This window comes from Microcebus murinus, chromosome 6 (genome assembly GCF_040939455.1).
Source record: "Microcebus murinus isolate Inina chromosome 6, M.murinus_Inina_mat1.0, whole genome shotgun sequence".
NCBI classification, from domain to species: domain Eukaryota; kingdom Metazoa; phylum Chordata; class Mammalia; order Primates; family Cheirogaleidae; genus Microcebus; species Microcebus murinus.
In genome coordinates this window covers 6859108-6880764 of record NC_134109.1, presented here as the reverse complement: position 1 = coordinate 6880764, position 21657 = coordinate 6859108, and the positions used below count along the sequence as shown (strand labels likewise).

The 21657-nt window shown below is 51.7% G+C and overlaps 1 protein-coding gene across 4 annotated transcripts in view; it reads right to left on the bottom strand.

Annotated features, from left to right (window-relative positions):
- Positions 1-21657, bottom strand: part of BCL11B (BCL11 transcription factor B) — a 93507-nt gene that overhangs the window by 56993 nt on the left and 14857 nt on the right. The window lies entirely within an intron of this gene.

Genomic DNA, 21657 nt, shown 5'->3' with positions numbered 1-21657 from the left:
GCTCGAAAGCAGAGTATAAAATCATTTTCAGTGCCTTCATGGGTGCACGCATTCCACAGGGGTCTGCAACCCGCCTCCCTTCTAGAGGGGCCCTGCAGATGCCTCGGCTTCACTCTTCACACATGCGCACTAACCCCGCAAACACGCCCACCGCCGGGGAGCCTGCAGACACAGAAACGCCTGGAAAAGCCCCAGCTGGGTTCTGAGGGGAATCGGGAGCCTTCCCCACCACTGAATCCTCTGGGGCACCCCCCCACCCCCCCGAACGGGAGGGTTACGGACGCGGTGCTCAGAACTGGAGCGAGGTGGTCTGGAAGACACTGTGCATGCGATGTATACCTCCCTCCCCACCGGTGCCTTTCAATTGATACATTTCTTTAAAGCCGAGAACTCCTACTGATAGTGCAGAAATGAGTCACAGATCAAGGCAGGAGACAGACAGGGAGCCAGCGTGTGTGAGTGAGGGACACTGGCAAGGGAACCTGACAGTCCCCGCGCCCCCTCCCCCCATGCCAAGACATTAATTCTCACAAGTCGGAGAAAATTACTATGCATGAATGCAAAAAGCATGATCAGGAGTAATTAACATGGCTTCATATGCAAATTTTATTAATGCAGAAGTACAAAGTCATTATGCAAATGAAACTTACGTCAACTCTCTTGACAAATATTCATCTCTGAGGCTCAAGTTTCTCCCTTTTTATTTATTTATTTAATTTTCTCTCCCCCCCCACCCCCCACCCCAACCTCCTTTTATCCTGGGTTTTCTGTTTTGTTTTTTTGTTTTTTTTTTGCTTATGATTTTATTTTGGTTGGGGGGACGGAGGGACATGCGAGGGAGGTGGCACTGGTGGCTGCTACAGGGAGGCAGCAAGCCACAAGGACTGTTTGACAAGTTTGCAAAGTTGTTTTTCCACCAGAGAAATTTATTCTTGCATTGTTGATTTTTTTTTGGGAGGGGGGGGTTGTTGGCAGGTACAAGACAGCTCATAGGAGAAGGGAAAAAAATTAAAAAAAAAAAAAAAAAAAAAGCTCTGGGCAGCAGGCAGCCAATCAAAACGCCAGAGCCTGTAATGAGGGCGATTGATGGCTGTTTGGCTTTTACTGCAGGGTAATGAACTAGAATCCAGTCTGAGGAGGGGGGAAAATATGAATATTCATGAGACTGTGCTCCTGCCTTTGATGATTAAAGAAATTTTTAATATTCAAATAAGCGCTTGCCAAGTGATTAACAAAGAACAAGCACGCAGAAATATGGAAATGGGAGCCGGGAAAGATTTGAGAGGCGAACATACTGTGCAGGAAAGGCAGCCCCAAATTTCATAAACAAGATAGGCAGATAACCCAATTCGAATGCGGGCAAATAAAAACATTTCTTTCTGATCACTTAAATATTTGTCTCCAGGATGATAAAAAAAAAAAAAAAAACGCTACGTATTAAGGGGGTGGGGGGAGAAATGCCATGAAGTCAAATGCATGGCTCACATTTAAAGAATCATTATCCTGATCCGAGCCCACCTCCTCCCAGCCGGACGGGAAATTGGGATTCTTTTTCCGGTTTGCTAGAGAGGAGAGAGATGGAGGGGAAAGCCCACTCAGACTGGAACCCCCAATGCTTGAGATTTGGGTCTGCCAGTTCTGGGGCATTTGCTGCTTCTGGGCTGGTCCAGAGGACCAAAGACTGGGGGAGGTCCAGAGGGGAGGGGGTGTGACGCTGGTGCCCACAACCTGGACAGCCCGGGCCTCCTAGGGATTCAGGTCCTGCTCTAAACACATGAAAAAGGTGGTAATAGGGAAAACCAGGCGCTGGTCTTGAGAGGTCGAAAGGACTTGCACCTTAGCACAGGGCCCGGTCTGGGCATCTCCTGGGCCAAACGCACCAAGGGACCAGCTGCCACGGAGGAAAGTGTCTCCACCGATCCCACAGGCTCCATTAGCCGCGTCTGCTAAGACCTCACGCTCATATTTTAACAGCTCCACCATGGGTTCACATTGAAGCACATAATAACAGTATTAGCTGGTAAAATGATCCTGCAGTTAAAATACATCTAATTAGCAACCGATGACATCCATTTTGGCAATTTCCTATTTGAGAGAAGTGGAGTGCTACCTTAAATGAGACAGGCACTGGGTACTCACCCGAAAGGACTGGACTTCCCATCAATTTGTCTTTTTCCTCTCCCCTTTTTTGTGGGGGGTGAGGGGATGGATTGTAGCGGGGAGTGGCTGAGACAGCAGGAATAGAGAACCATTCTAAGCAGCCTTCTTTGTTGCTCAATTTCAGAGCACACAGTTCTGGGAGGGCTACCCAAAAAATAAATTCCTTCGCTCTACAGGTATCATTTTCCCTTCCTTCCTTCCATCCTTCCTTCCTTCCTTCCCTCCTTCCTTTCTTCTTTCGGTTTTTAATTACCAAGGTCTGGGATCCAGCAATGACTGCAAATTGTTTTTCATTTCATTGTAAAAAACGTATATGACAGTAATTCAACAAAGCAGAAAGGGAAATCCAACCATTTATGCGAACTCCTTAGGCTGCCATGAAAACCTGCAAGGTCAACACAGTGCCCAAGACAGGACCAGAGTGGGTGGGTTCGGGGGACCTAGAAATGTCACGCAGGGAGCCAGGGCTCCCCAAGTCCCGCTTCCCACTCTTCCAGATTCTCCTCCATCAGGGGCCACTGCTCTGTCTGAGCGCCCAGTGGGCGTCCCGGGTCTCCAGCCCCTTGTTGCAACGGGTTTTGGTTTGGGGGTGAATGTGGAAGTGTCCTTTGAAAGAAAAGCAGCAAAAAGGGGAAAATGAGGTCTCACCAGGGTTGCACGGCTGTATTTAAAGAGTTCCTGCAGGGTCATTCCATGGGAGACATGAAAACAGCTCAAATCCACGTCTGGCCTTTACACAGCTGCCTGCTTGTATCTCTGCCACCACTTCCCTAAATGAGCACCCAGCGACCCCCACTCGCCACCCAAAGCCCCGTATAGACAGCAGGACATCTCCCTGCACCCACGGACAGAGGCTGGCCACCACGCGGAGGTGAGCAGCACATCTCCATGAGCACCCAGAGCCGGCTGCCTTCCTCCACTCCCCCTCCTAGAGCACTCCTGAAATCTGTCACCGTGATTCACCACTAAACTATTTTCGATCCCCGACATGCTGCCCATTTAATGCAGCCCAGAAAAGGGAGAGGCGAGGTGAAGGAGTGACCGTGCTCCCCAACACTGCCAAAGCCTGTTTTCCTCCCCAGCAGCTGCGTCTTGCGATTAGAAGCAGGCTCACTCGGGCACACCCCGTTGCCGGGTCCGAAAGCACCTGTTTCCATGGCTGCCAACCCCAATTTCCTCAAGATGCAAGCAGCTGAAACACGCCGGGGCGGCGGATGCCCTTTTTGCACCCAGAGCCAAGGATATGTGAGATCCTGGCACAAATTCCAACACCTCCGATAATGGCCCTTCCAAAAAAAAGGTGCCCAGTGAGAGAGTCAGGAGTTGCTGGGGAGGAAGGGTGTCCCTGAACCATCCCCCGTGAAGCACTGAGGGTAAGGAGTAGGGAGCTGACCAACCAGTTGGAGCTGACCATTCCACCCCTTAAGCGGCATGTGCAGGGAAAAACACGCAGCATGCACTCTTCTTCTGCTAGTCTCTTGGGGAAAACTCTGTGGACTGCTGGAATGCACATAAACCACAACCACTTGTCCCCCAGCTGGGACGCTGAGGCCTATGCATCATGGCTTCAAGACACACACAGAACAACAAGCATGACTCCTCTGGGGTGACCTCCGCAGGCAGAGTCCACCAAATTGGGGCCCAAAGTCCTGGGGAGGGCAGGCCTGGGGACAACAGAAGGTAAGGCCGTGTGTCTCACTAGTTAGAAAAATGTGTGGGTGCACACCTATTATATATTAGAGAGATCATATAAACATATACATATATGGCTGCACACACACACAAGCAACGTATATCAGCAACGTGCACATGTTAAAATGTCTGCGTGCATCCTGAGTCTACAAAGGCCAAGGACAAACTGCAGCTGACAGATTCTCCGAATCTCGCTAACAAAAACAGCCAGTACCTAGCAGAGGAATTCCCCCTTTTCCTCTGATTTGGGCCTTCTGCTGAGAAGAAGCTGTGTGGCTGCTTAGACCTTGAACAGCTTCTGCTTCCCAGCACGACCCACCCAAGATCCTCCAGCAATGTCGCATCTGGTTGCACTCAGAGCCACAAACAACATACTGCACGTAATCTGCATGAAGCAGGTAAAGAGCCAGATAGATCATTTGGATTGCAAGCAGGAAGAATTTGGGACTTGGGCTCAGGACCCCACAGCCCTTTCCTCAATAGGACTTAGGGGCCAAGCTCCAATGACAAACTTGGCCAGGCATCCTTCAGGTACATCCCCATTTCTCCATTAATTTCGAGCCGGTAGAGAAAAAAAAAAAAAAATCCACAATCAAGACAGAAGTCACATGTCCCAGGAGGGAAATAAACCTTAGGAAACACACCTTCAGATCGGTGCCTACAGTGAGTTTTAAACGAAAGACACCTTTTTCTTCCTCCCCAGCACCCACTGTGCCTGACCTCTGAGGAGCCACCTGGAAACGCTGGACCCTGACGCTTATTAAAATCTGGTCCTCTATAAAGCCCGTTTAAAGACTGGTGAGTTCAGGAAGTTGTTGTGGTTGGAAGGTCCCACAGACTCCAACACTGGCTTTTGCTCAACCGCCATGCGCAGACAGCGCAACGGAATAAATAGAAGGAGGAAGTCTGAACTGTGAGAATCCCGGAGAATTAAGAATGAAAATAAACAGCACAGCCAGTAAAAAGAACATAAAGAAAGTGGAGTGCCCAGCAAGGAGGTTATTGCCATGACTCAAGCCCGAAGCAGCCCAGAAAGGGGACTGAAATTTCAGGTGCAGATGGAGCTGTAGATTTGAGGAATGATAGCATCATCGACCTTTTTAAGATCAGGCCATAAAATTCTACCTGGGCAGTAAGGTAACATGCAACCACAGGGCCAGCAGGGCTTCTTGTCTTAGATGGAACAGAAATAAACCTGGTTAGTGGAAGGTTAAAAAAAAAAAAAAAGAAAAGAAAAATCAAATTGTGAAAAAGGAGACTCTGCTATAGTTTTGATGCACATTTTGGTTTTAACTGCACTTATCAGAGTTACAGGCAACTGATCTCTACTATTGCAATAAAGAATCCAGCTCTCTTTTGCATGTTGTTAATGATTAAATCTTTTTTTTTCCTTTTCATTTCTTTTTACCTTTTTCTAATGGACATACAGAATGCTGAGGCTCAATGCTTTGCATCACGTAAGAACAAAAATCTTTCTATGGCCTCTTTATGTTTCTAAGCCAAGTCTGAAATGTCACTGAGTGAAAAACTGAACAGGCCTGTAATTACTTTCAACAAAGTAGTTCCTTTAACTGAGTTTTCTGTATGTAGATGGCATTTAATACACATATTGTAAGCCTTCTTTTCAACACGGGGAACAGTTGACGGCAAAAATCACAAATTTTCTTCTAAGGGAGCAACCTCCCAGCCACCTCCTTACTAATTTTTTGACGTGAAATCCATTTTCATCTCCGAACATACCAGCAGCAACGTGCAGTGTGTGTGTGCACAACAAAATTTGTAAAAATTAACACTTCGCAGGATTAATTTAATAAAGATTGTTAGCACATTAACACTAGTAACACTGCTCCTTACGATTCATCTAGCCGCGCTCGAGACCCCGCTGTAACAGAGGTTTACGTTCAGCTGAGGTTTATACCGCTATTTAATGTAATTAAAGAACCAGCAGCTCGGTTCTCAATGGAAATATCGTTTCTATTGCAGAGTATTCCCATTAGAAATTGGGGGAAGTCATAGCACGCTGACTTTGATTTTGTTGTAATTTTTTTTTCCCTTGGCTGTCTTTGAAACAGAGCTGATGTGCTGGACCTCAGACAGAAGGCACTGCAGAAACCCCACAAAGATCGCCGTGATAAAGACAAGCCTCCCTCCATACAGGAGCGCCCAGCATTTATTTGCACGCACTTGTTTTTGAAACTGTTAAAAAAAAAATTTTTTTTTTTTACTCTTACAGACTGTATCTGGCTGTAATTACCCAGGAAGTTCTCTGCCCAGCACCCTACCATGAAAATGACTTTTCAGACACCCCAAAACAGCATCATGGATAACACCACCAGGGCAGAGAGGCCTCTGCGGCTGTTCTTATACAGAAACAATGATAGTGTAAGCTGGGATCCCGACAAGCTCCAAACCCAGATGGGGCCAGAACCTCACTGGAAGAAAGCAAGTGCTGCTCAGGAGCCCTCAGAAATGAAAGAGGCATAAAACCAAAAAGGAAAAAGAAAAAGGAAAAAAAAAAATTCTTTGCACCACATCACCGAAATGGCAGAGAAAATTAAGTCTTGGGGCTGAATCGAAGGCAACCTGACTCAGCTCTCGGGGCCCAGAACAGCCTCTCCCTCCGCCTCTGACAGCCGCCTCCTGCCCTTGGAGCCGCCAAGTGCAAACAACAACAACAAAAAAAAAAAAAGAAAGAAAGAAAGAAAAGAAAAAAAAGCGACCTTTCTTCTCTAAACCTGCTTGCTACATGGCCCTGTGCTGCAGGGGCGACTGGATAGCTTTTTTTCCCCTTCCCTAAGTGCATTTTAATACCCTTATTCTACATCCTAATTTCTTTGAAAAAAACATCAGTGTCACTAAAAAAACGTCACTCTGTTTTGCAAAATCCAGCAGCTTCCTTGGCAGCGAGAAAGGCTGGCTGGCATTATCCCCTCATTTGACAAAACTACTATTTCTGGGCATGTGCTCAAAAACAGGTAGGAAGCAAATGCTGAGAAATAAGGAAGTAAAAACAGCCAACAGATTTTTCACTACCAAGAACGCCAAGCGTAAACATGATTTATTTAGCTGTGTAACGTGTCTGTTCTCCACTCAACTACAAGCCCACTTGGGTTTAAGGAAAGGGGTGGGTAGGAGGGGACAGGAGAGGGGGAGCAGGGAGGACATGGGGGGAGAGAGAAGAGGCGGGCAGCGCGCCACCGTACTGAGACTTCCTGAACGTTCTGGTTCAGAGTTTTCAGAGAACGAGAATCTTCTACCCCAAAATATATGCACGTGTCAAAAGAAGACAGCACTAATCTGCCGGTTAATTAATGAGCTGCCACTAACAAAAGATAGAAGACCCAGTTCATACAAACAATATTTACACGGGCGTAGCATGATCTTGTCCCCCACTTTCCCACCTTTCCTTGCAAGCCACGTGGGGCTGGGTGCAGGGACAGGCAGAGAGGTTCGTCAGGTAGGGAGGTCACGAGCTTTGGGGAGAGAGGCGAAATATCACCACCTTTCTTGCCCATCCTTGCATGCCCACGTGGAATTTACTTAGATCTGTGTTCAATTAAGGAGCACCAGACAGCTTCTGGCTCCAAGCCTGCACCAACACAGATTCTCGGGGTATCTGCCGTCCCCCACCCACCCTAGCCCCGAAGCCAGAGAGCAAAGACCCCGTCCAGGCACCCCCACCCCGGGAAGGGAGAGGGCCACACTCACCCAGTCCCCCCCCCCAAAACTCCAGCCTGTCACTTCTGGAGTGAACAAACCAAATATGTATTTTAAAAAGCATCTAGATTTCCCAACTAGCAAGGGAACCCAGAGGTTTTGGGCCCGGCCAAAGGTTATTCTTATTAAAAACCTAATTCAAGTCATCCAGCATTTGCTGGAAAAAAAGAAACCAAGTCTCTTCGAAAGGAAAGCAACAAAAAAGTAAAATGGACCCCAACAGGACACTTGAGGCCTCCGGTTTCCCTAGTGAAGGTACCATTTCACAGCAGCCAGCTGTGTGCTCCGTGGGGATAAATGCCAATTTTTGTTAGCTTTGAGAGGCAAAGGAAAATGAGAATTTCCTCACCAGTCTGCACTGAGTTCCTTCCTCACCCACCTGCACCTAGCAAGACTGTGCACTTAAGGACTGCCTGCTGTATGCAGGCAGGCTGCTGTATGCCCTGCAGACACCTCCCAGGGCTCAGAACAACACCAATCCAAGTCCACATATCCCCTGTCCAACTTCTCTCCTTCTAGGACCAAAAACCAAATATTACGAAAAATACCTTTTCTGGGGCATTTAGGTCAAGGGCAACGGCAACACTACTTGCTGTTAGGATTCAGAGACACGTGACAGTCCCCAGCAATAAAAAAGGGTCTTCTAAAATGAATGGGGTAGGGAAATGTTTTCTATTGGTATTAGGTTACTTAATTGAAAACCCAAGTCCCCCCCCCCAAAGTCCCTAATTCTTCCTCCTTGCATTACAAATGACACCATCTACCAAGCAGCTATTTGATTCCTTTCCCCTTTGCAAATTAGTCACCCTGCCCCCCTCCACACACACTGAACAATAACAGTTCTCCACTTTTATGATGTCTTTGGAATCAGCAGTTGCTGACTGGTTCGGTGACAGGAAAGTAAACAACTGGCTATGCCCATTTCAGAGACGAAGAAACCAGCTGATGAACTGGCTCGCCCTGGGCTGTTTAGGAAGGAAATACATGTGAGACTGCCCGAGCCTGCAGGCCAAGCTCTCCATTATGGTGCTGTAACAGTGACATCGCCTGACATTCCAGCAACAACAAATATTTACCGAACCTCTAACCAGGACTCGGGTGCCGCTCTGGGAAGCCACACCTGTGGAAATCCTGTAAGAAAATCTAGACTTCTCAAAGCAATAAAATTAAAGATGTTTAACAGCATCTCCATAGGAGGCTTCTCCAGGATCCCTCTGGGTACCAATCTCACTGGTGTTCGCACTTTGCTGCAGAACAAAGAGAGGCAAGTGCCCTGCAGACACCTCCCAGGGCTCAGAACAACACCACCACCGGGCAGCCCACCCTGCCACTCCCGACACACAAATAAGTGCCCCTCCCCCCCCCCCCCCCCGCAAAAAAAAAAAGAAAAGAGAGCACCCTGGGGGCTTCAGGCTCTCCTCCAGAAAGAGTGTGGACAAGAACCTTCCACCACTCTGCCCAAGCCTTAACTCAAACCAAGAGGGAGAAAATCACACGTAATTCTTATCACTGTTGAGCCGTCAAAATAAAGAAAACAGAGATGAAAAGTCAGCCTCCTCCTCAACGTTCTAGCCAATAAGTCAGCCAGCCACAGGTTACCGTCTTCCAAGCAAAACATAAACAATTACTCCATACACGCACACACACCTTGTCTCTAAAAATCCTGCCATGTACATGTCTCTGAATGAACTGCAGAGACCCAGGACGGGGCCCCTCAAACACACACACACATAATTAGCGTTTCATCTTTCTGTAAAGGAATCCGGCAACATAAATATTAATCAAACCCGAGAATCTGCCTGTTCATTTTGGGCCATTATGAGTGCAGGACTGTGATCTGCGCCAGTATTTACAGATATTCAAAGACAGATTCCATCTTGTTAGAACTGCTATAAACGGACGGCTGAGAAATCAAGGAGCAAGTTCAGGCAGATACGGAAACCTTTCTGTCCAGGACTGGCAGGAGCTCTGAGTCCCCAAGTGTTGAATTCTTGGGATACAGAATACAGAAAAGCTACCTTTCAAAAAATAAATTGACAAATAACCTTCGGATTCTTCCACCAGAAAAGCTAGCTGCACAAAGTTTGGGTTAGCTAAATCTTGAGATTTTTAAGATTGACTCTAACTCAAAATGCCACGAAGGTACTGTTTACATAATATCTTAGCCTTGAGAGCACAGGAAGTGCAACATACTGTTTCTGACCCAAATCATAAATGTATATATGTAGATACATATATTTTTTTAAACTACTTTGACTCTTGTTATAGCAAATCTATTCTGTTTGGTTCAGACTTATTTCTGAATAATGGAAAATAGAGATGTGGTTCCAATTCTAGGCTGGAAAAGCTGTCACAGTGAAGGTAAACTTTTAATCTTCTATAGGCAAACAGCATACATTTTTATGCCCAGAGCAACAGCTCTGGGAAAATGTTTGAACATTTTCTTTAAGAGCTTTGTGGTAGATACACTGGGTGTCCAACCACTGCTTTCCTGGGTCTTTAAGGGCTTGTTGGAGTGCTGTCAACAATTGGAGGCCAATTTTTAACAAGTAAAAGCAGGGACCCCCTAGCAAGGTGACCATTTACATACAAATTCTCCTTGGGAAGAGTTACCCAAAGAGAAGTCTGGGCTGGAGGGAGGACTGCCATTAACGTCCTGCAATTCCACGAGGCTTTGTGTCCCACTCTAGTGGAGGGTTTCACTCCCACGCAACTGGGAAAACACCTTTGCCCTCGAGTGTTTTAAGCCCCCAGCCCCAGGATTTGCCCCTGGAAGAGCAGGCTCCCTCTCCTCCCCCTAGGGGGTTAAAAAGGTGCCCCCCCACCCCCGGGGGTGGGGGCAGAATCCACTTTGGGACAAGACCTCTGACCCTGGAGGACCAAGAATACGTACAAAGAGCACTCTGTGAGGCTCCTTCCGCCAGGGCCTCACCTGGACCCAGGGCGCCGCCGGGCTCCGTCCCGCCCAGGTGGGCAGATGAGGACGCCCCCTCCTCGGAGCAATGGCGGCGGGCAAACGCGGCCCCCCAGGCGGCCCCGGGACCCGGGCAAATGCCAACCGGCGAGGAGATCTGCCCCTCACGCGCAGCGCTTTCCAGGAGGGGGGCACTGGCAGGAGTTTTCGGGGTCCTGAAATGAAACTCCCCATGCCCGGGAAGGTCACCCGCCCAGGAGTGCGCCCAGGGGCCTGGCGGGAGGCGACTGGTGGAGGAGGGGCGGCCCGGTGAGCACAAAGGGGCCCGGGCCCGCGGCCTCCCCGCCCTTGACCTTGGGTCTCCGCCTCCATCCATCTCCGCCCGCAGCCAGGGAAGGGGGCTGGCCCCGGGCCAGGGGCGTGCTCGCGGGGCTGCTGCTGGGCTAGGGACGACAGGGGCCGCCAAGGGGCTGGAGGAAGGGGCCCGGAAAGAAAGACTCAAAGGCTGCAGAGTGCAAAGGAAACCTGCATCCCAACTCCTTCAGGAGCCGGGTCCCGCGGCGGCTCCGATTCGGTGCAGGGCCCCCGCCCTCCAAGGCAAAAGTTGCACGGATGCACGGAGGAAATCTCCCCATGGCTAGCCCTTCGACCAGCCGGCTGCCCGCTCTTCCTCGGACCTGGGCCGAGAGGGGGAGGGGAGTGTCGGGGAGGAAGAAAGGAGCGCGCCTTCCCGGCGAGGCCAGACGCGGGCAGGGTCAGCTGCGCCTCCGCCCGCCCCTCGCCGCCCCGCTCGGGCAGCTGGCCCATTAAGCCCCCGAATTATGCATGGGCCCGGAGCCCCCCCTTTGCACTCCCGCCCCACGAAGGCACAATCTACGTGCGCGCCGGGCCCGGGTCAGGGAGAGCAGGAAGGAGGTGGGCGACAGGCGCAAAGCCGCGCGCCCCGGGAGCAGGCTGGAGAGGCCCTGGGCGAGTTGAAGGGGCCAGCAGCCGGGCGGGGCCCAGGCGCCCCCGGAGGCCCCCGACGGAACCAGGGCTGGCCGAGAGTGGGACATGGCCCGCATGGGGAGGTCCCACCCGCAATTTCGAAGTTGCCAGGGTGTCCGCGCCGTACTGGGTGCAGGGTCCAGGAGGTGCGGGAGCTCGGCGCCCCCAGCCTCGGAGAAGGCCTTTGCGTGCTCGCGCTTGGCGCAGAAGGGGGGCTAATGGACCGCAACCTCTGGGCCCCCAGAGGCCTGGGTCCGAAGCCCCCCGCCGGCAGGGCTAGAGGAGCTTGTGCAGGCCCCCCTCGCTGGCGGCGGCGGGTGGACATGCTTTGCTAAGGGTGGGCGCCGTCGGGGGAGGGGAGGGGCCAGGTGGGGGGAGGGGTTGCTGGAAATCGGAGGAGGGGGCGAGTCTTGCAAGTTGCAATGGTGGGGGCTCAGGGGAAATTGCATTAGTTGGGGAGGCAGGTGGTGCCTGGTTTCATGGGAGTGGGAGAAGAGGTTTGGTCTCAGGTCTGATGTCCACCCCGAGACAACGACCCAGGGTGCTCGGCTGCAGTCCCGCGCCCCGCCTTCCTACAGCGCCCCGTTTGCGGAGGTCCGGACCACCGCGCTCCGGTCAACATTGCCCTGGCGCCCAGGGTGGACCTTGTTTTGCTGTCTCAGGATCCGTCTGTTTCTGGAAATGACTTCTTTCTCTCATTCCCCTTCTCCCCAAAGCAAAGGCCAGGTCATGAAAATTACATACTTCTCTTTCCCAGAGAATAAAGCCGCCTAGTTTGCAGGGAAAGTTTTACAAGCCCATGATGCAGAGAGAAGACCGCACTGTTTAGGTTTCTTAATTGGCTGGCTTTGAACTCGCTGTGGGAGGGGAAAGGAACCCGCTCTGGCCCCAGAAGAACTTAGTTTTGCGGGGTCACCAACCCGGGCTGTTTCTAGCCGGGTGCTGGAGGTGGAAAGGAGTCATCCAAGGTTTGTCCTATTTTCTCCTTAACGGAGGAGAAGCATCCAGACAGTTGCTGTCTCTCTGAGCTCAGGACATGCCATCTTTGCCCCTAGCCCCAAAAGAGGACCCCAGGAACCCCTGGGTGGGAGGCTACACTTTCCAGAAAGTGTGCTCTGCCCCGAGAAAGACTCTGAAACAAAGCCACTTTCTCCACTACTTTCAAGAATGCCTTTGGCACCTGAAGTCATCAAAAATGAGTGGATTTGGGTTTTCTGGATACTGCCCAATTGGACAGATGTCCTCATGTGCACTCTGTCACTTGGGGCACCCCAGGCACTGGGACTGCCAGCCTGCAGGGCTCTGCGTTTGGATTCATCTTAGGTAGACACTGCCCCACGCACCTGTTTGCCTGCATCTTTGTGGCTGGGTCCACACCTGCAACCTGAAGGCCGTGGAAGCTGTCCTCCTGGCACTGAGCCCTGGCGTGGGGGCTGGAGGGCAGCCCTGATCAAAACCATCACCTTGGCTTAGAGAAGGAGGAGGCCGTCTCAAGCTGGGTCTCTGCCTAGCCCTTGGCCAGTGCATCTAAACAGATAGCTGTCTTCTCTCCACACCAGGAGCAGGGAGTCTGACTTTTCACTTCCAGCAAAAGGCCATTTGGTGGCTATTTTTCCACCCCCAGGAGCCTGGGGTCCCAGTTTCTATGCTGTCTGAGCAGCAGCAGCAGGATGCTTTCATAGACCTGTGGCTCATCAATGGGTCCCACCTCTCCCCTTGCCAGCCCTCCTCCCCCACCCTCCTCCCACCCTCAGCACACTCCTCCTCTCTGAGCCACCCCTCCAGATCACAGCCAGCAGACCAGCAAGAGGGCACCAAGGAAACCACTTAAGAACAAAAAACAATGAAGCCTGTGACGCCTTCCTCCTCCAGGACGGCCTCCTCTGCCCTGGTCCCTGGTCCAGCTCGCGCCTGCAAGTCCTGGTCACACCCTGCCCTCCAGAGGCCCCACTCCGTGTGCCCACAGGTCACTGGTCACCCCATAGCAGTCTCCAGGCCTGAGGTTTATACAATTCAGGGGACCTTCAGCACAAAAACAAACACCAAACCCCACAGCTACATTAAGGACAGGGCCTGGAAAACCACATTCTTCCAGAATCTTCACAGCTGGGAGCAGAAAGACCCTGTTGATCTTTTAGTCTAACAGTTTCCATTTCCGCCATCAATTTCTTCAGAGAAAAATTTCTTACTTTCTAAGCCCAAGATGTAAAACAGGAGCAAAGCCGGGGCGCTTCTGGGTGGGAAGGGAATTTAGGTGGGAACCTGAAGTCCCCCCAGCCCCTCGGCCTGGGTCTTGCAGCTGTTAGAAACCACTGGTGGCTCCTTCTCACGTTTCAGCTCTGGAAGCGCAGGCCCAGAGAGGGGGAGGGTCTGCTCAAGGTCACCCAGCATGCCAGCCCCAGGAGAGGATGCCCAGAATCCACTGAGCCTGCCCCTCCCCACCCTGGACCCAGGAGGCCCCCCTGTCTGTCACTCTACTCCTGACTGGGTGGGGGTCAGCTCCTCCCAACATGCACAGTCGCCACGCCATCCACAGGCATGTCGGGACACGTGTCCCACTGTCCTGACCCTTTCACCTCACTCTAGACCCCACGTCCCGTCACGGAGATTTGGTCATCTCTGTGGACATCACTCATTGCCTGGCCAGGAGCAAGAAGGGGCCTGCGCCAGCCACAGTTGCAGCACTTCTGGATCCCTCGGGGCCCAGGCTCCCAGGAAATGACCCAGTGAAGGCCCACTGGCTCCCTGGAGCCCGGTATCTAGGCACAAGAGAGCCACCGACTCATGGGATGGCTGTGTAAGGTACGTGACTTCCCTACAGCTCGGCCACCTCATCTATAAAACGAAAGTAACATCTGATTTACTGTCTTCATAGGATGGAGACAGTGCATGGGAACGCAAGAGGAAATATGACCACAGTGAAGAACACGACTGCCACTGCCGGAGCTGACACCCTGGGACCCTACTCACCGCTGTGTGACCTTGGGCAAATAACTTAACGTCTCTGGGCTTCGGCTTCCTGTGCTGCAGAGTGAGACTGATATCAGCACCTACCTCATAAGGTTGTAGGGAGGGTTAAATCGGATGATGTTTCCAAAGTCCTAAGAACGGTGACTGGCACATAGTGAGATCTAATAAGTATGTGTTAAATTAAAAATCAAATTATGAAAAAGTCAATCTCTTTGTTTCCTGGGTGAAAAGATGACCTCAGGGGCACAGGGGTGACAGCCAGCCTGCCTCATGTGTTCAGATGACCGACAGAGAGCCCACTCCTAACAGATTCTAAGAGCTGGTGGTTATGTGTTAGTCCAGCATGAAAATTAGCAGCAACAACAGCACCAACAACAAAAAAATGCCTAATAAAATACTCAAGTCAACTGCTAACTATTTACTGAAAAATAAAAAGCCTAACAATAATAATAACTGAGGCTGACCACTGATTGCATCCTCCTCTTGGGAGCCCAGTCGCCTTGCCCTCCCTGTCTTCCCCGACTGTCCTCCTCTCTCCTGCACTGCTGCTAGGAGCATGCAGCCGCCCCTACACATCAGTAAGGCCTCAAACCTAAAAAGGAGAAAAAGTTACCCTTTTCGTTGACCAGTATTTCTGTCTTTTTTTTTTTTTAATACAATAAAACTTCCAAGCAGAACTCAGCGCTGACATCACTCTCTGTAGCCACTAATACACAGCTCTGGTTTGTACAATGTACACGGTACCTGGGTCTGCCCCCCCCCCCACCGCAGGCCCGCGGGACAGGCCTTGCTCGCCCCCACGCTCGTGAGCAAACTGGTGCTGCACACGGTGAAATGGCCTGCTCAAGCCACAGGCCTGGGCAGCCCGGCGTGGCCTGCCCTGACCCAAAATAACTGGGATCTGGATCAGCTCTGCCAGTAACTTGCTGCGTAAGCTCAGACAAGTCGCCAACCAGGTGACAATGACAGTGCTGGCAACGAGATCCTTCCAGCTTAGACTAGGAGGCCAGAACCTTCCTCTGCATCCCACCAGTGGATCTCTATTCATACCAGCTCACAACCACAGGGACCTACTGCACATACACATTGTCTAAACCAAACCTTACAACAAGCCCGGAAGACAAGGAAGATTAGCTCCATGTCACAGCAAACCGAGATTTGGAAGAGACGAACAGCTGGCTGAGGGCCATACAAGAAGTCACTGGCAACACCAAAATTCCTCCAGATAAAGCAAATAATTTGTGTTAATGGGCAAAGAACTGTGTAACAACAAACACCAAATAAAACAAATAATTTGTAGGCCGGGCGCGGTGGCTCACGCTTGTAATCCTAGCACTCTGGGAGGCAGAGGCGGGCGGATTGCTCAAGGTCAGCAGTTCAAAACCAGCCTGAGCGAGACCCCGTCTCTACTATAAAAAATAGAAAGAAATTAATTGGCCAACTAATATATATATATATATATATATATATATATATATATAATTAGCCGGGCATGGTGGCTCGTGCCTGTAGTCCCAGCTACTCGGGAGGCTGAGGCAGGAGGATTGCTTGAGCCCAGGAGTTTGAGGTTGCTGTGAGCTAGGCTGACGCCACGGCACTCACTCTAGCCTAGGCAAGAAAGCGAGACTCTGTCTCAAAAAAAAATAATAATAATTTGTGAATATGAGAGAAAAAAACAAAATTCTAGCCTGAATTCATATTCTATTGCTTTCTTTTCTGCCACCCACCTCTCCAAAACCTTCACCAGGAAGTAAAGTATATGTGGAAGCCACAGACTGTGAGCCAAGGTCTCCAGGGACCTGAGGAGTCTTAGCGGTATCCGCAGGGTCATCTCTGGGATGGACTTCAAAGACCACCTTGGATGGGGTCAGAGGTAGTACCTGCCATCAAGGGCTCCACCAGCCAGGCTGACAAGAGCTGGAATACCTCTCCCTAAGGGCTCCCATACTCCTCGATATCCAAGGAAGTCAGGCAGACCCAGGTCTCACTCTGCTATGCTGTGTGACCTTGGGCAAGTCCCTTAACCCCTCTGAGCCCAAACTCAAAGTAGGGTTAGAAATAGAAATATCCATTTCAAGTTTGAAGAATTAAGGGAGATAACCCAGGAAAAGCACCTAGCACAGTGAGGGGTACCAAATAGAGACCCTCTTCCCCACACCCGGCCAGCCCAGCCCAAGCTCTGCCCTGGTCAGCCCTACAAAACCCAGCCCCGCAGCCTGAGCCCAGGGCTGTGTCCCTCAGACAGAGCACTGCACTATTCCTCGGCGCAGACAGAGCTAATAATTAGCTGTCACGATTTAATAATAAAAAAAAGATAATCCATGCCACAACACACATGGATTTAACTAATCTTAATTTGAAGGGAAAATAACAACTCTAAATAGATCAAATGCAAGTTTTTTAAGACAACCTGCAAGTGGGGTTTATCTCCAGTTTCCAGCACAAGCAAGTTATTTAGTTTCTCCCACTGGCCAAGCTAATATTTTTTTTCACGTTTATTTTATTTATTTTTAAAAAGTCTGAAGCGAACGTTCTCAGAGTAGCGTGTAAATCCCAGGGCTCAATCAGAAGCCCTTTTCTCCAACACGTTTTGCTTAGCAATGGGGCACTGGGACCCCAGACCTGGCCCCTCTGTGCCCCACCTGCCACAGGAATCCCCCAGGTGCAGCCCTGGCCCTTCCCGGGTTCCAGATGAAGACGTATAAAGCGGCAGGGACACTGCGGCAGGGGCTGCCTGCCACCTCCAAGCCCAGAGGGACCTGCCACCTCCTGTCACCCAGTGCCTGTCTCCCGCACTTCTCCACAAAACTGACATTCAGGGTGGGGGTGGGGGGAGACAAGGCTGTGAGTGACAGCTGATGGCTAATTCCTCCTGTTACAGCTGCATTTGGTTATGGGAGGGGAGGTAACATGCAAAACCCAATTCCCTGTGATCCGCGCCTCCCCTTCCGTGGCTATCAAATGGGAATTCCGCAGAGGAACGGGGAGGAAATCACCAAGAGAGACATCCCAGGTGTGTGTTCCTGGTTTTGACAGAGAAAAGCAAGCACCCTGCATGTCGCCAAGTGGCTTTCTAGAAGCATCCACTTCTTGGTCTCCTACCACGGCCCAACCTGTGCCAGGCTTCCACCTCTCAACTCATTATGCTGCTTAACCCACAGCATAATGCCGAAAAGTAGGTGCACACAAGGAAACTGAGGCCCAGAAAAGTGAAGTGACTTGCTGGGTGGCCAGCCAGAGTCAGGGTGCTGGGATTCCACCCGTGCTCCCTCAACCCCTAAAAACCCCCAGCCAGCTCCCCAGGGTGAACCGCCAGCAGAGAGCTGTCCCCATGTGACAGCAACGTCACAACAGGCAGGACGGACACCAACGAGAGTCTGTCTGGTTCTGACGTCGTTTCTGATGGCGGAACCCAATGCAGGCCCTTCCCCGCGCTAACAGGGAGCCCGGTGCCGAGGAGGCCACTGCTAGCTCTTTTCACACCTGAACCCCGGACAGAGGTAGGGAGAGCAAAGGGCCGGGAACAGCCCATATTCGCAGCACACCTGCCCCTACCGTGCACCAGGCACATGTCATAAATGTCACCGTTTGGGAGGTGAGCGGACCAGGAAACTGCCAAGGCTGGCAGGGAGCAGGGCGGGGCTCGGCCGTGGGCAGTGTTCTTCCCCCACAGAGCAGCACGTGGCCCTCACACCCCAAATGCTCCCAAGCACCCTCCCCCTCCCCCGCCTCGAAACGCCACCAGGATAACGGCCCAGCAGCGACAGGTGCCTTCGAGAACCCTGGACGCCTCTCAGCTCCCCCAGATGGATGGTCCCGTGTCCCCCCAGAGCCCCCCCCCGCAAAGGCAGGGAGGCTGTCTCAGGCAGGGACCCTAAGAAACGTAAAGAAATGTACAGACGGTGAATACCAGAGGCCGCGAGGCCAAAGACCCTACCCTGGACCAACGCCACCCCCATCCCCAGATAGGCCTTGAAACAAGCCGCCAAGGATCTCCTCTCTCTGCCCACAGCAGACACGCAGGGACCCGGACCCAGACCGCTCGGGTCAAAGGCAGGGCCACCGCCAACGCACACCCTGGCCACGTGCCCACTCTGGACATCCTCTCCCTCCCCAGAGGCTGTCGACCTGGGAGCCGGGAGGCGATGCCCAGGCAGAGGTGGGGCTTGGCCGCAGGTGCTCAGGTGCCAAACGCATGAATGGATGGATGAATGCCCTCCAGGAGACAAAGCCTCAGACACCTGCTCCCTCTGCCTTCCTATTTCTCTACCATTCAATAATAATTAAAAAAGTACTAGTAACTCCTTTGATACCCATCTCCAGTAGGACTGTCCCAAGGAAAGGGCTGATACGGGGTCTACGCCCTGGTGCAGTGACTGGCAGAATTGCGACCCAGTTCTCACCCTACAGACTCCCTTAAGGGTCAAAGGAATCCCTCTGGGCCATCCTGGAGCCTCTCGAAGCACCTGGCAGCAAGGAAGGGCCGGGACCTGTCCGGGCATGGGAGATTGCTGGCTTCAGAAAAGGCAGGACCCTCAGGACCCCACACCTTGGACTCCACCACGCCTGGGCAGCCAAAGCCAGAGGCAGAGTCCCAAGAATGAGGAGCGGGAGTCGGGCGTGGAAGGGCCGGGGGATCTCTCTGAGCCACCAAAGAGAGGCAGGAGCCCAAGAGGCCAGTAGGGCCAAGGGGCGTGGGCAGCCGCTGTGTGGGTTTCCGGAAGCCTGGGCAGAGAAGCACCGTGATTCCTGGTTCTCCTCTTAAAATATAAAGACTCAATTATCTCTGAGCAGCTTGCTTTACACATGAATTGACACATTTATTTTACAATAAATAACTGAAAGTTATCTGTGTTTCCTTTACTGTTAATCTACACAGAGAAATAATAAACAGGGCTTGTCTACAAAAATGCAACTACTGCAGTCCTCAGAATTCAATTAAGCTAAAATAATTAATGCTCCCACCATATTAAATTACTTTATACATTTGAGCCACTGAAGTTTTACTCTTTAATCTTTCCTTTTTTATTAAATAAAAAAAAAAGAGAGAGAAAAGTTGGTACCCAAGTAGGCAGGGAAATAGGAAAAATGGGAGCTAAAAGGAAAGCACATGATGTGTTGTTAAAATGGAATGGCCGTCTTCAGCTGACACAGCATGTAGACTGTTTTGTGCCTTTGATTAAAATAACATTTTAAATGCTTTGAACAAACATATCTCTTTAGACTTCTAAGGGATTATTTTACATATTTCTTCTAGAATGAAGCAATCCATTTGTCCTGTTGCTGAACAGAAAGGCCAAGAATATCTTTCGTCACACATAAAATAAAAATACTGTAGGCTGCTGCAGTATTACAACCCGGGGGAAAAAACAAAAAAAAAAAGGAAAACGGAGGTGGGGGCAGATGGCAGGACGAGGACAAAGCCGCCTCAGAGATTAACTTTGCCTTTTACGAAATCGGATCTAGTCACTTTCTTAAACAAGCCCCCCACGGTGATCTGCAGCCTCCCGTTGGGCAAAGCCTCCAACGTGAGGTGAGGGTTGGGAAGTCTCTGGCAAAAGCTGCAACTCTTTCCCTTGAAGCATAGATGGGGGGCCCGATCTCCCCAGCAGAGGCCACCCCTGAAAGGTCTGTGTGCAGGAATGCCAGGTGTCCATCCCACGGGAGAAATGACCCCGCCAGTGTCGGACGGCACAGACAAAGGGACCGGTGCCGGCTTGGCCGAAAGGTCAGCCCAGCAAAGGGAGGAAGCGCTCCTTCCTCTGCTCGGCGCCCCAAGAAGCCGGCGCTCACGTGCTTGTGGCCAGGACGTGGCAGGTGTTTTTCTCCGTGTCCTTTGTATGTTGGAGGGAGTACGAGGGGCTCCATGCTAGGACGCCCACCAGAAAGCAAGGTGGTTCCCTGGGGTCTCCCAGTGCCCAGCAGGTGCCTGCGGGAATCTGCACCGCTGTCCCCCACAGGAGGGAAGTCTCGCTAATCCCATCATACAGGGGAGCAAAGTGAGGCCAGAAGTCACAGAGCTGCCACGTGGTGGGGACAGGCTTGCAGCATCAGCCGACTGCCTCCTGGTGGATGGGGGTCCCTGTCTCACCCTCCTAGACGCATCCAAAGCCTCAGTCCCTGCAGGGCCCTGGCTAGCTTCCAGGAGGGACACACAGGGCGGGGCTCGGTCCACACCTTTTCCCAGCCGGCCACCCACTCGCACGCTGCAGAGCCAGAGGGAGGAGTCCCACTGGCAAAGCACGCATGGAGCCCCTGCTCATTAATCCTCACACCCATCCTCCTGGCATTATCTCTCCCTGTTGACAGATGGGGAAACTGAGGCTCGGACCCAAGAAATGGCTAGCCCAAAGTCAACCAGCAAGATGCAAACCCTCCCCTGCATGAACTCTGATGTCCATTCTGCTCCCGGACAGGCTGCTGCTCTTGAGGAGTGCAGGCCGGCCAGGCCTTCCTTTCTCCCCCAGGCCTGCTGGGCTCAGAAGTATAAAGCAGAAGCAGACACCCTGGTTTGCACAGGAAGCAGAGGCTCCCTGGAGGAGGCTCCAGCATGCATGGCCATGGCTAGGAGGGACAGGCCCAATGCACACTGGCTGTGGGGAGCAGGCCCCCTTGGAGGGTGCAGGCCCGTGCCTGGGGGAAGAGGGGCCCCACGCCTGCTCTCAAGGTGGGACAACCAGCTGTGCGGCGGCTGCTGAGTGAGCAACCAAAGGACAGTCCAACCTCCCAAGGGCTCCAGCAAGTTCCCACAGCCCTTCCCCAGACCCACCCGTAGCGTCAGGCAAGTCAGAAGAGGCCTCAGGGATCACAGTGCCTAACCCCTCTTTTTGCAGATGGGAAACTGAGTCCAGAGCGGGAGAGGGGGAAATGAGTGCTCCCATTCATAATGCCTACAGGTACTGCCACACCCAAGGTCTCATTGATCCTCACAACAACCTTAACGAGGCAGGTTTTCCTGAGGTCCATTTCACAGATGGGGAAACTGACGTGTCCAAGTTGTGAAGAACAGATTCCAGCCCAAGACTGTCTGGCTTCAAAACCAGGGACAAAGCCGACATCAGCAGCAAAGAGAGGGCCAACCCGACTTCCAAATTTCCATTCCGTGCTCCTGGCCACCTCTGGATTAGGCCCCCAAACAGAGTCCCCTGACAAAAGCAAAGCAACCGTCCGCCGTTCAGGCCTCCCTGAGCCCCTGGCCCGTCTCCTCCTGAGGGCTA